Consider the following 15,135-nt stretch of genomic DNA (forward strand, 5'->3'; position numbering starts at 1 on the left):
CAAGAGTTACAGGTCGATAAACATTACAAAATCAGTACAAAGCGTACACACACACACACACACATCCCTGGGGGTTCCTGAGCCACAGTTTGATAAGATTATAGGAAAAGTCTGAAATATTTCACATAAATTGCACACTGCGTTCATGAGTCATTTTGTTCCAAAAATGTGTTCCACCTGTTGGTGGCGCTAGAACAGGCCAAGGATGGGGTATATTCCTCAGCCTAGTAGGAAAGTATGTGAGACAAATGAGAAAGAAAGTCATTAGTACCAGTAAAACAGTGGATACAACAGTGGTCCTTGAGGGGGTTCCATGATGGTCCCGAGCTAAATCCATGTACTGTACTTTTAGACAGACATAGCAGAATAGAGAATGCAATAGTGTTAAGGCTGGCTCTTGGGCCTTAACAAAGAGGGGAGACCAGACGGAGTTTAAAGCAGAAAAAAGTATTTTATTTCAAGAATTAATTAATAAATGTAATCAAACAGGTCATTTGTAACGTTCCAAAATAAGCTGGCAGGGAACACTGCCCAATTAACAAAACATAACCGAAACCAAAGTTGCTCTGGTGCTGCTGCCCTGCAGCCTACCTGAGGAGGAATGAGGAGAGAGAACATATTCACAGCAGGTGCTTTAATAGCGTTTTGGGAGGACACTGGCCAGGTGTCTCCCCTTCTGAAAATTGCAGGCTCCGCCCTCCCAATCCAGCACTGCAAGGGATTGGGTTAAAGATGTCTGACACAGAACAGCATATAGACTCCTTAAAGGTACAGGGGCCGTCACACCCCCCCCCCCCTTAAAAACAGGGTCCCAAAGGGAACCCTGGCCCAGTATACTTAATATTAATAAACAATTAGAAAAAGTGTAAATACTTTAAATGTAAGCAAGTAATAAGAACCCTACTGAGAACAACCCCCCCCAGTTCACATCTGCCTCATGCCTAAACCACACCCTCTCTCAGCAACTGGTACCTTGGAGCTTTTAAGAGAAAAGGTTAGGACATAATGCAAAACAGATCATGACTGAACAGGATTAATTGCACGGGGCCCTAGATAAGGCATCCGCCACCACATTTTCTTTTCCTTTAATATGGCGGATGTCCAACGTGTATGACTGAAGAAACAAGGACCATCTAATGAGCCTCTGGTTTGGACTGTGGAGAGAATGTAAAAATGTTAACGGATTGTGGTCTGTGTACACCACCACAGGTCCAGAACCCACATACACCTCAAAGTGCTGCAAAGACCATATGAGAGCCAAAGCCTCCTTCTCGATCACTGAGTAGTTTAACTGATACCTGTTAAATTTCTTTGAAAAAAAACATACAGGTTTGTCAATGCCCAATTCATCCTCTTGCAGCAAAACTCCACCTGCCCCCACATGGCTGGCATCAACCTGTAGTTTAAAAGGCCTTGTCATGTGTGGAGCAGCGAGGACAGGAGCATCATACAGGATTTGTTTTGCCTTTTCAAATGCCTGCTGACAAATAGGAGACCAAATGTATTTTGCATTATTCTTGAGCAGGTCAGTAAGCGGTGCAACAACAGTTGAGAAATTCCTACAGAAAGCTCTATAGTATCCAATGAAACCAAGATATCGTTGCAATTCTTTTTTTGTTGTTGGTGGTGGGTATTTTTCAACCGCTTCCACTTTAGCACGCACTGGACGCACTTCACCCTGCCCCACCTGACGACCAAGGTATGTTACTGTGGCCCGAGCAAAATCACATTTAGCCAAGTTCACAGTAAGACGCGCCTCAGCCAAGCGGCTAAACAGTGCTGAGATGCGCTCAATGTGATCTTGCCAATTATCTGAATATATGACTAAATCATCTAAGTAAACAGCACAGCCTTCTAGGTTACAAACCACTTTGTTCATTAAACGCTGAAATGTTGCGGGTGCATTGCGTAACCCCAACGGCATGACCGAGTAAGAATAAAGGCCAGAGGGAGTAATAAATGCGGCTATTTCTTGTGCGCGCTTTGACAAGGGAATTTGCCAATAACCCTTTAATAGATCGAACTTGCTAATGAATTTAGCAGAGCCGACCTGATCAATGCAATCATCTATGCGCGGCAAAGGAAAAGAGTCCGGTTTCGTAACATTATTTACTTTTCTGAAATCAGAACAAAATCTGTACGTCCCGTCCGGTTTTGGAACGAGCAGGCACGGCGATGCCCAACTCGAAGCAGATTGCTCAGCAATACCATTTTTGAGCATGTAGTCAATTTCAGAATCCAAATATTTTCTCTTATCTGGATTTGTCCTATAAAACCGCTGTCTTATAGGCTTGGAATCTGTCAATTCAATATCATGTTCAATCACATGCGTAACAGATGGAACATCACCAAATAGGCTTGGGTACTCACGTATCAGCGCCACCAGCTCTGTTCGCTGTGACTCTGATAGGTGATACAAAACATCAGTTAGACTTGACAATACCTCCGAATTTTTTAATCGACCCGACAACAAGGCAGAGTCATGATTTGGCAAACCATCCCCACAAACGGCATCATTCTCCGATGTTGCCTTCACCCCGTGTGTAACACACACACAGGACGAGTGCAACTCAACGCTGCGCTCAGCGCCTGTGGCGCGCGGGCCAGATACGGTTTCAAAAGATTGACATGGCACAATTGGTTGTGTTTCCGACGGCCCGGCGTGGCAATGAGATAATTCTGATCTGACAGCTGTTTCACCACAGTATATGGGCCCATGAATTTTGCCTGGAACGGCGAGCCCACAATAGGCAATAAAGCCAACACTTGATCCCCTGGAGAAAAAACACGCTTCTCCGCTCTACGGTCATACAAACGCTTCATTTTAGTTTGCGCCGAGGCCAATTTCTCTTTTGCCAACTCCGTAGCAGAGTACAGTCTGTGCTATCCATTTACATAATCAATTAGATTCGTCGGTCCACTTCTTTCCAGTCATCCTGTAAAATAGCCAGCGGCCCTCTCACAGTATGGCCGAACACAAGTTCATTTGGACTAAAACCCAAACTCTCCTGTGTCACCTCTCTCGCAGCCAACAGTAACCATGGTAAACCCTCCTCCCAGTCTTCACCCATCTCAACACAGTATGCGCGCATCAGCGACTTTAACGTTTGATGGAACCGTTCCAGTGCGCCTTGGCTTTGCGCATGGTATGCTGATGCTTTATTGTGCTTGATATGCAACTGCTTTAATACCTGGGCAAACAAATGAGATGTCAGGTTCGAACCCCTGTCACTTTGGACCGTGCGCGGAATGCCAAAAATAGACATGAACTGCGTAAGAGCACGCACAATTGATTTAGCTGTAATCGTGCGCAATGGATATGCGGCAGGATATCTGGTGCTCTGGCACATAACAGTAAATAAATACTTAGCACCAGATTTCGCGCAAGGCAGAGGACCTACGCAGTCCACAATCAAATGCTCAAACGGCTGAGCCACCGCTGGAATAGGATACAGCGGCGCCACTTTAATGGACTGATTTGGCTTTCCCGTTAACTGGCACGTATGACACGTTTTAATGTAGCCAGCAACGCTCTTTTTAACCCGAGGCCAGAAGAAATGCCTCAAAACACGGTCGTATGTTTTGCGCACGCCCATGTGTCCTGACTCATCATGAGCAACACGCAAAACCAAATCACGGAATTTGGAGGGAATCACAATTTGATAAATAGGGTCTCCAATGAACGCCTCGCCATGCGGCACCCATTTGCGCAATAGCACACCATTCTCAATGAAGTACCCGTGCGCAAGATTTTCCAAATCACTTTTCGGGCACACCACTTGGAATAAATCCTTCAAAGAGGGATCGGTTGTTTGTTCACTCACCAATTCAGCACGTGGAATAGCAATTGGAGTATTGGCTAAGGACAACATCAACCCACCCACAATATCACTCTGTGAATCAATTTCCCCCAGAGCCTCCTGGTCACTTGTTTTTTTCATGGCACGCGTCACAGCGCATGCATGAAAAACGTCTGGCAAAACAGTCTCATTTTCATCGGGGCCTTCGGTAATCAATGGCACCGGGACCAGAACTGGACTGGCAGGCTGAACCGCCTGATCCGCCCACACCCGTTCCCCCGCTACACCATTGCCCAGAATGACAGTCACCCCGTCAACTGGAAGCGCCGGTCGTACGCCCATGCGCACTTCACCATCAAACAAAGCCGAGTGGAACAATAGCTTGTGCACAGGGACATGGAACACAGCCATTCCCATACCCAACACAGGTAGAAATGATCCAGTGTGAGTCTCTTCAGAAAAAGGGAGAGCAGATGACAAAATGAAGGAATCAAACGCACCCGTGTCACGCAAGATAGTAACTGGCACCTTCTCTTTACCACCAAGCATGGAGAGATGACCTTTAGACATGAAAGGCAAGAACGCCTCGTCAGGTTGTCCGCCCTCTGTGTGTCAATGAGAATTCATCGGCGAGTGCTGCAGCCGCAGCTGCAGTCTTTGCTTTCTGTTCAATAATGTACATGGCGACTGGTTCTGGGACTGAGTTCTTAAACTGCTCCAGCACAACAAGAGCAGCGAGGTCATCATAGTCTTCCACCCCTGAAGCCACACACCAGCGCTCGAAATGTGTTGACAGGTCACGGGCAAATTCAAGATAGGACTTATTATTGCCTCTCTGCCAACTCCGAAAACGCTGTCTATAGGCCTCGGGAACTAGTTCGTATACATGCAGCACTGCTGCTTTGACCAGTGTATACCTTGTGCTGTCCCGTGCAGACAGTGAGGCGAACGCCTCCTGAGCACGTCCAGTGAGCACGCACTGTAACAGGACCGTCCGGTCCGAATCATCCCAGCACCGAGCGTCTGCCACGCGCTCGAACAGAGTGAAGAACACTTCCACCTCTTTCTCATTGAATTTTGGGACCAACCGTAAACTATTCAAAATGTTGCCATTGTCACCACCTGACTCGCCCCTCTTCACCTCACTCATCGTGCCATCTCTCACCAAGTTGAGCCGTGTACCCTCAACATCCAACCTTTTCATCTCTGCTTCATGTTTTAACCTTTCTATCGCCAAATCTCTTTCCTTCAGTTTTATCTGTAAGTCAGCATCCATCTCTTTCAGCTTCACCAACTCCTCGAAGGTTAGCCCAGTGGCCCCCGCGGGCACTGAGACTGCAGCTACAACCTCCTCCTGAGCCCCACACTGAGACGGCTGCGGGCTCAAAATGTGCTGCTCGTACAGCTGGTCCTTGATCATTACCTTATCTCTTCCCGCCCTTTTGTCGGGAATGTCAATGCCGTAATGCTTGGCAATTGACAATAATTGGTCCTTGCTAAAGGAATCTAGGCCCTCCTCCGACGGACCAGAAACAAAATCAGGCACCTCCATTGCAAAATCAAACCAAAGAAAACAAAACAAACCACTCAAAGCCAACGGAAACCAAAGAACGAAGCGCATTTAACCAAATAAATGCCCCAAACAAGTCAAATTAAATTGAGCCTCCCCTCTAACTGCCTAACCCAAACTTATCTAAATCTCCCCCTAGTCTTCAGGGGATAGTTGGGACAGGTATTTACGCACATGAAACGTTGGCGAGGGAAAAAGGTCTCCAGCAAGCTGGCCACCGCCCCAAGGCCAAAGAGTGCTCCCGAGCATATAGCTCCAACCCTTTCTCCCCACACTACGTGTATTATATAAATGCACACAAGTCCCAAAGGGGAAATGCGCTTTGCCTGTCAGAGTCGGCCCAACAAAAAGTGACTTGTAAACAGAAAGGTGTACTTACGTTCCTAAGTTCCGAGACCCGAGTAGCCAAAAAAACCCTCCGCTGGTTCCCCAAATGACAAGGCTCCACCCCACAGCTGCCACTGATGGGAGGTGGGAACCTGAACTTACTTTTGCTTGTTTTAACACATAAGCAACTAAACTACAAAGCCTTGTAGTTTACCAAACCGTTTGCTGTGGACGAGCCCCCATTTGTTAAGGCTGGCTCTTGGGCCTTAACAAAGAGGGGAGACCAGACGGAGTTTAAAGCAGAAAAAAGTATTTTATTTCAAGAATTAATTAATAAATGTAATCAAACAGGTCATTTGTAACGTTCCAAAATAAGCTGGCAGGGAACACTGCCCAATTAACAAAACATAACCGAAACCAAAGTTGCTCTGGTGCTGCTGCCCTGCAGCCTACCTGAGGAGGAATGAGGAGAGAGAACATATTCACAGCAGGTGCTTTAATAGCGTTTTGGGAGGACACTGGCCAGGTGTCTCCCCTTCTGAAAATTGCAGGCTCCGCCCTCCCAATCCAGCACTGCAAGGGATTGGGTTAAAGATGTCTGACACAGAACAGCATATAGACTCCTTAAAGGTACAGGGGCCGTCACAATAGATATATGGAAATGGAACAACAACAACAAACTGGTTCTAATGAGAAATAATGTAAAATAAACATGGCGTGCGGGTTCTAATATAAATAAACATAGGGCGAGATATACACGGCTTTGGGGCGACCGTTCACTTTTCAGTTTTCACGGGGAGAGTTGGAAAAGGGGCGACCATAGCAGTTAGTTTAGAGACCAGGATTCACCCTTGAAAACATTTCGTTCAGAATTAAATAAAATGTTCAAGAGGGAGTGGTTGGACAAGGCTATACCGTATTTACACATTTCAGTGAATTTGCTAACCCGTCCCCAAAGTGTCGGGGACAGGTTACAACGCTGCACTGCTGACAACTAGAGATGGGATGGAGTCAAGAACAATGGGGGCCATTGTAGCCGATAAGCCGCTGAAAATGAGCACAGAGTCAGGAGGTAAAATGCAGCCACACCGTGGTTTATTCCCAAAATAAGTTTTACAGCATGGAATATGGCAGGATACACCCAGCAAACAATGGGGCATGTCGGTGTGCAGCTCCACCATGCCCTCTCACTGAATCTAACACTGAGTGGGTGTGTGCTTCCTGGCAGCCTTTTATAGGCAGCTGAAACAATCAGTGCAGACTCTACAATATTACTGGTTAAACATGCAACACTTCTGAACCCCACATAACATGAGCCTAAAAATCTATATCACTACAGTGCAAGTAAATATCAATTATGCCCACTATTGCAAGATAAATCACATATCCCATTATCATTAGAAGCTCCAATCCATAACTCAAACACCCCCTGGCCATTTCACTGTGGTCCAGTCCAGACCAATATATGGTGCTCTGGTAGCCTGGGGACTCTTTTGCCCCGAACACACTGGAACAGAAGAAATAAGTATTAAAGTACAGTCTCACATTACATATTGTACTTATTGCCCTGACACATATTGGATTTTCATGTCCATAATACTTTCAATAAACCAGTTCAACTCATGACTTTTCCTTTGTGCGCAATTCAACTCATGACTTTTCTTTGTGTGCAAATAAACATAAATGTGCCAAATATCCGTAACGGAGGACCACTTCGTTACAGCCATAAAAATATTAAATTCCCCTTTTTAAAGCCAGTTGTAAAAAGACAAGATGTCCAAGCTGTTGCTTCTAAAAGGACCACTGTATGGTCAAACTACTTTCTACTAAATACAAATTTACTTTAGTTACAAGTCATGTTGTAAATTATGAATTGAAAACACAACTGATGAAATGCATTATAGGTGTTCATAGTAAAAATAAGTTTAATTCCACATCACACCCACAAGTTGCCTTTCAGACTGTTGGTAACCCCAACAGGATATCCCCTTATTGCCAAGGAAACACCAGTGGGTCCACCTTTTCAGGTTCTGGCATTGACAAGGCGTAAGACATGTGCGGATGTCATCACAAAGGAACCTGGTGGAGCATCTCATTTCTAAAGAATGCCATTCAGTCACGTGTTATCTGCAAACATTTATATACCATAACGTGCCATTGTCGAAGTTCAACAAACACTGGTCAAGATGCACCAGAATCACCACTACTGTAGGTCATCTGGAACAGAAGAAAGCCATTTTCAGTACTGTGTCAATATTAGCCACGTTTAGTAAAGTGTCACCTACTGCCTCCACGAACATCAGCAATTGTTTCTCAACAGCAGTTCAGACGAACGAGATTCCAAATTCTATCATCATTGTGAAGGCAATAATATTACACTGCCAATAAAGTCATTCCTACTTGAAAGTTAGTCGTTAGTCAAAAACCATGTTGTAGGGAAAATAGCACCATCTTCAGTAGGGTCCAAGTCAGGTAAAGGCATAAGCTTGTCTTTAAAAAAAGGTTATCATTTAGAACCCATGTGAAACTCTAAACAATTAGCTTCAACATGTAGTTACTTACCATTATCAGGGTGGCTCCTTAGCATCTCATAGACATCATCTATTGAGAGATTACATGAGGTTAAACACATAAAATATTTGTACAATTGCAAAAATCTAAATGTGCTTCACTAGCGAGCCTCTATGCTACTCAGAATCTGGTAAAGGGTTTTCTTCAAAGGTTCATTCAGTAAGAGAGACGGCAGTTATCATCAATGCAGCATTTAGCTCTTAACAGTAAAGGCACATTAGGGTCAAATTAAGCATTTATAGTCTTTCCAGGACAATCACCTTCAGTAGAGATGGTCTTCTCCCCATTTCCCAGACTTAAAAAAAAAAAAAGAGAGACGCCATTAGCATGATCCAAAGTCAAATTGAATACAATATAGCAACCTATAGTCTAAGGGTTTAGGATACTCAGCTTTCGATATAACATTTTCCTCAAATTATTTCAGTGAGAGAGTTCAAGAGACATCATCGTAGCCAGCGGTGGAAAAATACTTAATGTATACTGTAATGTATTCAAGAAATAGTAAAAAAAAGTGCATAATTTGAGTAAATGTGCAGCTACACCACTGTTCGTAGCCCACCATCGCCCCCACGTGCCACAATAGATGATCACATTGATTAAAGAATCACTCCTGTAGCTTCACACAGCAAATTACCTCCAGTACGCAGCTTCTCCACATGTCGGTGCCATCCAGCCTATTGGAAACAGAAGTTGGGACATTTTACAGCATTGCAGGCAGCAGAGAACAAGTCATCGTGGAATGCAAAGGGATTCAGTGGTGGGGGGGATAAACGTGTCCATGATTTAGTAATGGTGCTCTAAAACAGGCGTCTCACATCAGAAATATATTTAGTGCAATCACAGTCATTCAGTACAGGTCTGTGTATTCTCATCATTGAAAGACGCTGCAGAGTAGAGCCAGTGTAAGCAGTGCTATATCAAAAACTAGGTGGTCACAAATACAAATATTAACAATACGAGTAGAATCGTGTGAAATACACGCGTTGGTAACGCATACACCGCCTAGTAGACTAAAACAAGACAGATTTCCCATTAGATGGTTGTGGATTGGAAACCGACCGAGGCCTATATAGCTGCTATAGGCCCTGGATGGTAACGTCAAAACTGTATTCTACACAAAGTGCGCTGCAATATGACCGTTGCCTGGAGTTACACTTGGCAAAGGCATAAACAAATATCCAAATGGTACAACAAATAAAATAAATTGTTTTCTTTCCAAACCACGAAGAGTTTAGCAGCTCCAAACATGCCTGCTGTGCTAAGTGCCGAAGAAGGAAAGGAGGAAGAGGAAGTGGGTCCCACCGCTTTTTATGTCCCCGACTTTGAAGCACCGCCTCCTGCTCCTCACTCATGGTTCCTTGGGCGGTCCATTATATATATATTAGGCTCTGGGCAGTCTCTCTCTCTCTGGGAATCTGCGATCGTACAACAAACGTGAAATGTGAAATAATTGGAAAAGATTCTATTATTGAAACATTTTAACAAACACAAATCGTGTATGGGGCCCCAGCCACAAAATATTTTCAGATGGAGGTCCATGGACAAAACAAATACCGTACATACATACATACATACATATACATAATTTATATACAGCTCACTTGTGGTGCCGATACAGCAAAGCGAAAATGAAAAAACTTCAGGTGGCATATAATGATGCTTTTCGAATATTCCTGAGACTCCCAAGATGGACCAGTGCTAGTGAAATGTTTGTGACCAGTAATGTACCCACATTTCATGCTGTACTGAGGAATTTGATGTTTAGATTCATATGTGTAGACTGAGGGAATCAAATAATGTACTAATTATGGCCTTAACAGGGATCACACAGAGTGACACAGTCTTCTCCTCATGTTTCTGGAAACACTGGAGGCAATGTTTATATGTTTTTAATTGACAAGGACTGCCAGGAGTGAAAATAGCCAGTGATACATAGGATATCTCTGTGTTGTTGTTTTGTATTTACTGTTGTGTTTTTTACATGTTGTTTGTATATGGACCATTGTGTCTGAAATAAAGTTTTCAATCAATACATACATACATACATACATACATAAGGAAACAGAATCAATTTGCATATGCACGGAATCGTGGAACTAGTGATGCAAAACTATTACTATGAAAACTTGCAAAACCTGTCAGTCGTTCGGTCGGTCACGACTCCATGGTTGCCGGTCCATTACGCCTCGTGACCTCACGCCTCGTCACGCCTACAATCCCCAGCTGTTATGCCCGTAAAAAAAATAGGTCCATATAATGGGCATTCCCAAACGATGCCCTATAATACAATCCCTGTCATGCCCATATATGGAGATCCCCAATGTCATCAATATTAAGCCGATATATGGCAATGTCAATGTATGGCGATATTGTGACAGTCTCATGTGGTTGCCGCGACTGGTAAATTAAACCAGCACTTGCAAATTAACCAAGTTGGTACAACACATGGATCTCCATATGTGGAGCTGACTATCATCACCTGGATCTGAATCAACCATGAGAAGACAGTAAGACCATGAGATGGTCCATATTTATAGCCTGGTTAACCACTCCCTTTTATTCCCCCCCACTTTTTATATATATTTTTTATCCCACAATTTTGCAATTTTTTTTTTACCCAGTGTCAATTATCTAATGTAATCCTGGGCGCTACACTTTCATACTGAGTTTCCCCGGCCGGACGCGTGGAAGGAACATTAGAATGTTTAGAGCCAGCAGACATAGTGACTTAACTAGAGCGTCGCAGTCCCGCCCCTACCATGGCCCAGGAAATAATTCTCTGTTCATTTTCCTCAGAAAGTATTTATTTAAAGGTAGTGTAGACAAGTTTCCAGCCAAGATTTAAAATATATATTTTGTTGGCCTTTTTTCCCTTTATTATGATGCTGAGATGTTCTCCTGCAACAGCACACTCTCCCTTTGGCCCCCTCTGGCTGAATGCACTGTTTATATCCACTACAGTTTACTACCCGGGACGTCAAAGGGGATTTAAACTTTTAGCCAATTGCAGCGCGAGGCTGTGACTGTGTGTTCGACCCAGCAGTATTATAATGAAAACGCAATGCGATTTCATTGCAAGTATAATATTATCCCCATATCTTAGTTTCACCATTGTTCATGTGAAATAGTATAGTATGTATAGCGCATGGTTGGGTGGTCCGGCCGGCTTGAAGCTTGCATTCAACCCGTGCTCGCCAACGGTGACAAGCCGTCGCTGATCATCATAGCGATTTTTCTTCATTGCAATGAATAACCGTGGACAAAGTAGTTCACATGAACGATGCTGTAGTGGCTGGGGCATTTGAGGGGCAATATGTTTTATATGCACGATTACAAATGAAAGATAATTTAATTGAGAGCCAGTGAGTCTGCTCCACTACTTCCTACTTCCTCATTTGCGGGACTCGTCGTGTCATATCTTGTGATAACGCTACAGTTACCCTTAAAAAAACATGTCAACTCAATGTCATTGTTGTAACTATGATCGATAGAAATTCATCATTTTTAATGTCATATTTAGCCATACGAGCGCAATATCCATAGCGTCCCTCCCAGCAGCAACAACCCCATAGCCTGAAGTGACCTGGCTCAGCCAATAGAATGACGGGGGGGGGGGGGGGGGGGGGTGGAGCTGGATTTTAATTTGTTTGGAAACACTCAATCAATTCTGTGTACAAACACTGGAAACTTGTCTACGATACCTTTAAAGACCTTTTAAGCATCGTACGAAGCCAACTGTTGTGACAAATTGGCTTCGTGTGTGTTGTCATTTAATGACAACACACAATATTTTGGACCAAACAAACAAAAAAAGTTTTTCAACTTTCTTATTCTTTGTTTGGCCCGAAAAATTGTGTTTGTTGTGATTTGTCACGACAAGAGTTGGCTTCGTACGACGCTTAAAAGGTCTTTAAATAAATGCTTTCTGAAATGTCTGAGGAAAATGAACGGAGAATAATTTCCTGGGCCATGGTAGGGGCGGGACTGGGACGCTCTAGGCTGCGCCAGTGAATACTAATGAAGTGGCAGGCACCCTATTAGGCTATTCAAACTGCGCTATATAATTCAAGTTAACATGTCATTCATTCTACTACTGATTCTTGCATTCCAAGAGTTACAGGTCGATAAACATTACAAAATCAGTACAAAGCGTTCACACACACACACACACATCCCTGGGGGTTCCTGAGCCACAGTTTGATAAGATTATAGGAAAAGTCTGAAATATTTCACATAAATTGCACACGGCGTTGATGAGTCATTTTGTTCCAAAAATGTGTTCCACCCGTTGGTGGCGCTAGAACAGGCCAAGGGTGGGGTATATTCCTCAGCCTAGTAGGAAAGTATGAGAGACCAATATAGGAAAGAATGTCATTAGTACCAGTACAACAGTGGATACAACAGTGGTCCTTGAGGGGGTTCCATGATGGTCCCGAGCTAAATCTTTGTACTGTACTTTTAGACAGACATAGCAGAATAGAGAATGCAATAGATATATGGAAATGGAACAACAACAAACTGGTTCTAATGAGAAATAAGGTAAAATAAACATGGCGTGCGGGTTCTAATATAAATAAACATAGGGCGAGATATACAAGGCTTTGGGGGCGACCGTTCACTTTTCACGGGGAGAGTTGGAAAAGGGGCGACCATACCCGTTACCCCGGGGAGGGGGAGGTAGTTTAGAGACCAGGATTCACCCTTGAAAACATTTCGTTCAGAATGAAATAAAATATTCAAGAGAGAGTGGTTGGACAAGGCTATACCGCATTTACACATTTCAGTGAATTTGCTAACCCGTCCCCAAAGTGTCAGGGACGGGTTACAACGCTGCACTGCTGACAACTAGAGATGGGATGGAGTCAAGAACAATGGGGGCCATTGTAGCCGATAAGCGGCTGAAAATGAGCACAGAGTCAGGAGGTAAAATGCAGCCGCACCGTGGTTTATTCCCAAAATAAGTTTTACAGCATGGGAAATGGCAGGATACACTCAGCAAACAAATAGGGCATGTCGGTGTGCAGCTCCACCATGCCCTCTCACTTGGAGAAGATTTTAACCTCTGGCCCTTCACCTTCAACCTCCAAAGAGGTAAAGACAAAAAACCCAGAAATCAACATCATTCTGTGTTCGTTTGCATGATTATTTCCCATAAAATGGTACCAACCTCTGGAATAAATACACAGCAAAGAGTTATAATTTATCTATACGTTTTAATAATCAAAAGCCCTAATAAAATAGTGTACAATAATGTTTGGCCCTATAGTCTACAACAATATAATATGAGCCTATACAATCATAAGAACAAATATGGTTACCGACAGAAGTCAAACAAATTAGCCACCGGTAGACCTCTGGACTCTCCATTCCGTCCGTGACCTCGGTGTCACATCATTTCTAGAGAGTGCCGATTCCATGGAATCGACAGTTATTTAATATTTCCAAGTTTTGAATATAGTCCAATCAGAATAGTTCATTTCTTCAGGGGGTGAGGCCATCCTCCCAATTTGAAGTGTCGTGTTGGACCTCTTCTTCCGGACTCTGCTCCCTATGTGTGGGTGTATGTGATGTGTTTTGTTCAATTAAATGTGCCAGTCATTATGAGATCATGTTTATGTGTGTATGTGAGCTTTCTTAAATGTGACAGTAGATCAACTAGTGTGTGTGTGTGTGTGTGTGTGTGCGTGTGTGTGTGTGTGCGCGTGCGTGCGCGTGTGTGAATGTGTGGACCCTGGACGGTCCCTCCATTTGTTTGCACAGTCCGGTCGAGAGGTTGGGAGGTTGGGCTTATTTTATAACCTAAATATTTTAATAATTTCCCCCAGTGGACTGGGGGAAATTATTAAAATATTTAGGTTATAAAATACCACTCTAAGTAGTATTACCAAGGTATATTTACCATCAAGCTATTATTAAAGTATTTACATTATATATAGGAAAGAAACAGGTAATCATAATGATAAAATGCTATGTATTCATATAGGACAACTAATACATATTGACCAGGCCTCACTAAATTTAAAGTACACATGCAGCTTCATACACGTGTGCACGCCCGTGCAGGCACGCACACACACTCTCTCTCTCAGGTCCCCAAAACAGGTCAGCCCAACCTCTCGACCGGACTGTGCAAACAAATGGAGGGACCGTCCAGGGTCCACACATTCACACACGCGCACGCACGCGCACACACACACACACGCACACACACACACACACACACACACTAGTTGATCTACTGTCACATTTAAGAAAGCTCACATACACACATAAACATGATCTCATAATGACTGGCACATTTAATTGAACAAAACACATCACATACACCCACACATAGGGAGCAGAGTCCGGAAGAAGAGGTCCAACACGACACTTCAAATTGGGAGGATGGCCTCACCCCCTGAAGAAATGAACTATTCTGATTGGACTATATTCAAAACTTGGAAATATTAAATAACTGTCGATTCCATGGAATCGGCACTCTCTAGAAATGATGTGACACCGAGGTCACGGACGGAATGGAGAGTCCAGAGGTCTACCGGTGGCTAATTCGTTTGACTTCTGTCGGTAACCATATTTGTTCTTATGATTGTATAGGCTCATATTATATTGTTGTAGACTATAGGGCCAAACATTATTGTACACTATTTTATTAGGGCTTTTGATTATTAAAACGTATAGATAAATTATAACTCTTTGCTGTGTATTTATTCCAGAGGTTGGTACCATTTTATGGGAAATAATCATGCAAACGAACACAGAATGATGTTGATTTCTGGGTTTTTTGTCTTTACCTCTTTGGAGGTTGAAGGTGAAGGGCCAGAGGTTAAAATCTTCTCCACACTGAATCTAACACCGAGTGGGTGT

This window comes from Protomyctophum bolini (assembly GCF_963924005.1).
Source record: "Protomyctophum bolini genome assembly, chromosome: 20".
Classification (NCBI taxonomy): Eukaryota; Metazoa; Chordata; class Actinopteri; order Myctophiformes; family Myctophidae; genus Protomyctophum; species Protomyctophum bolini.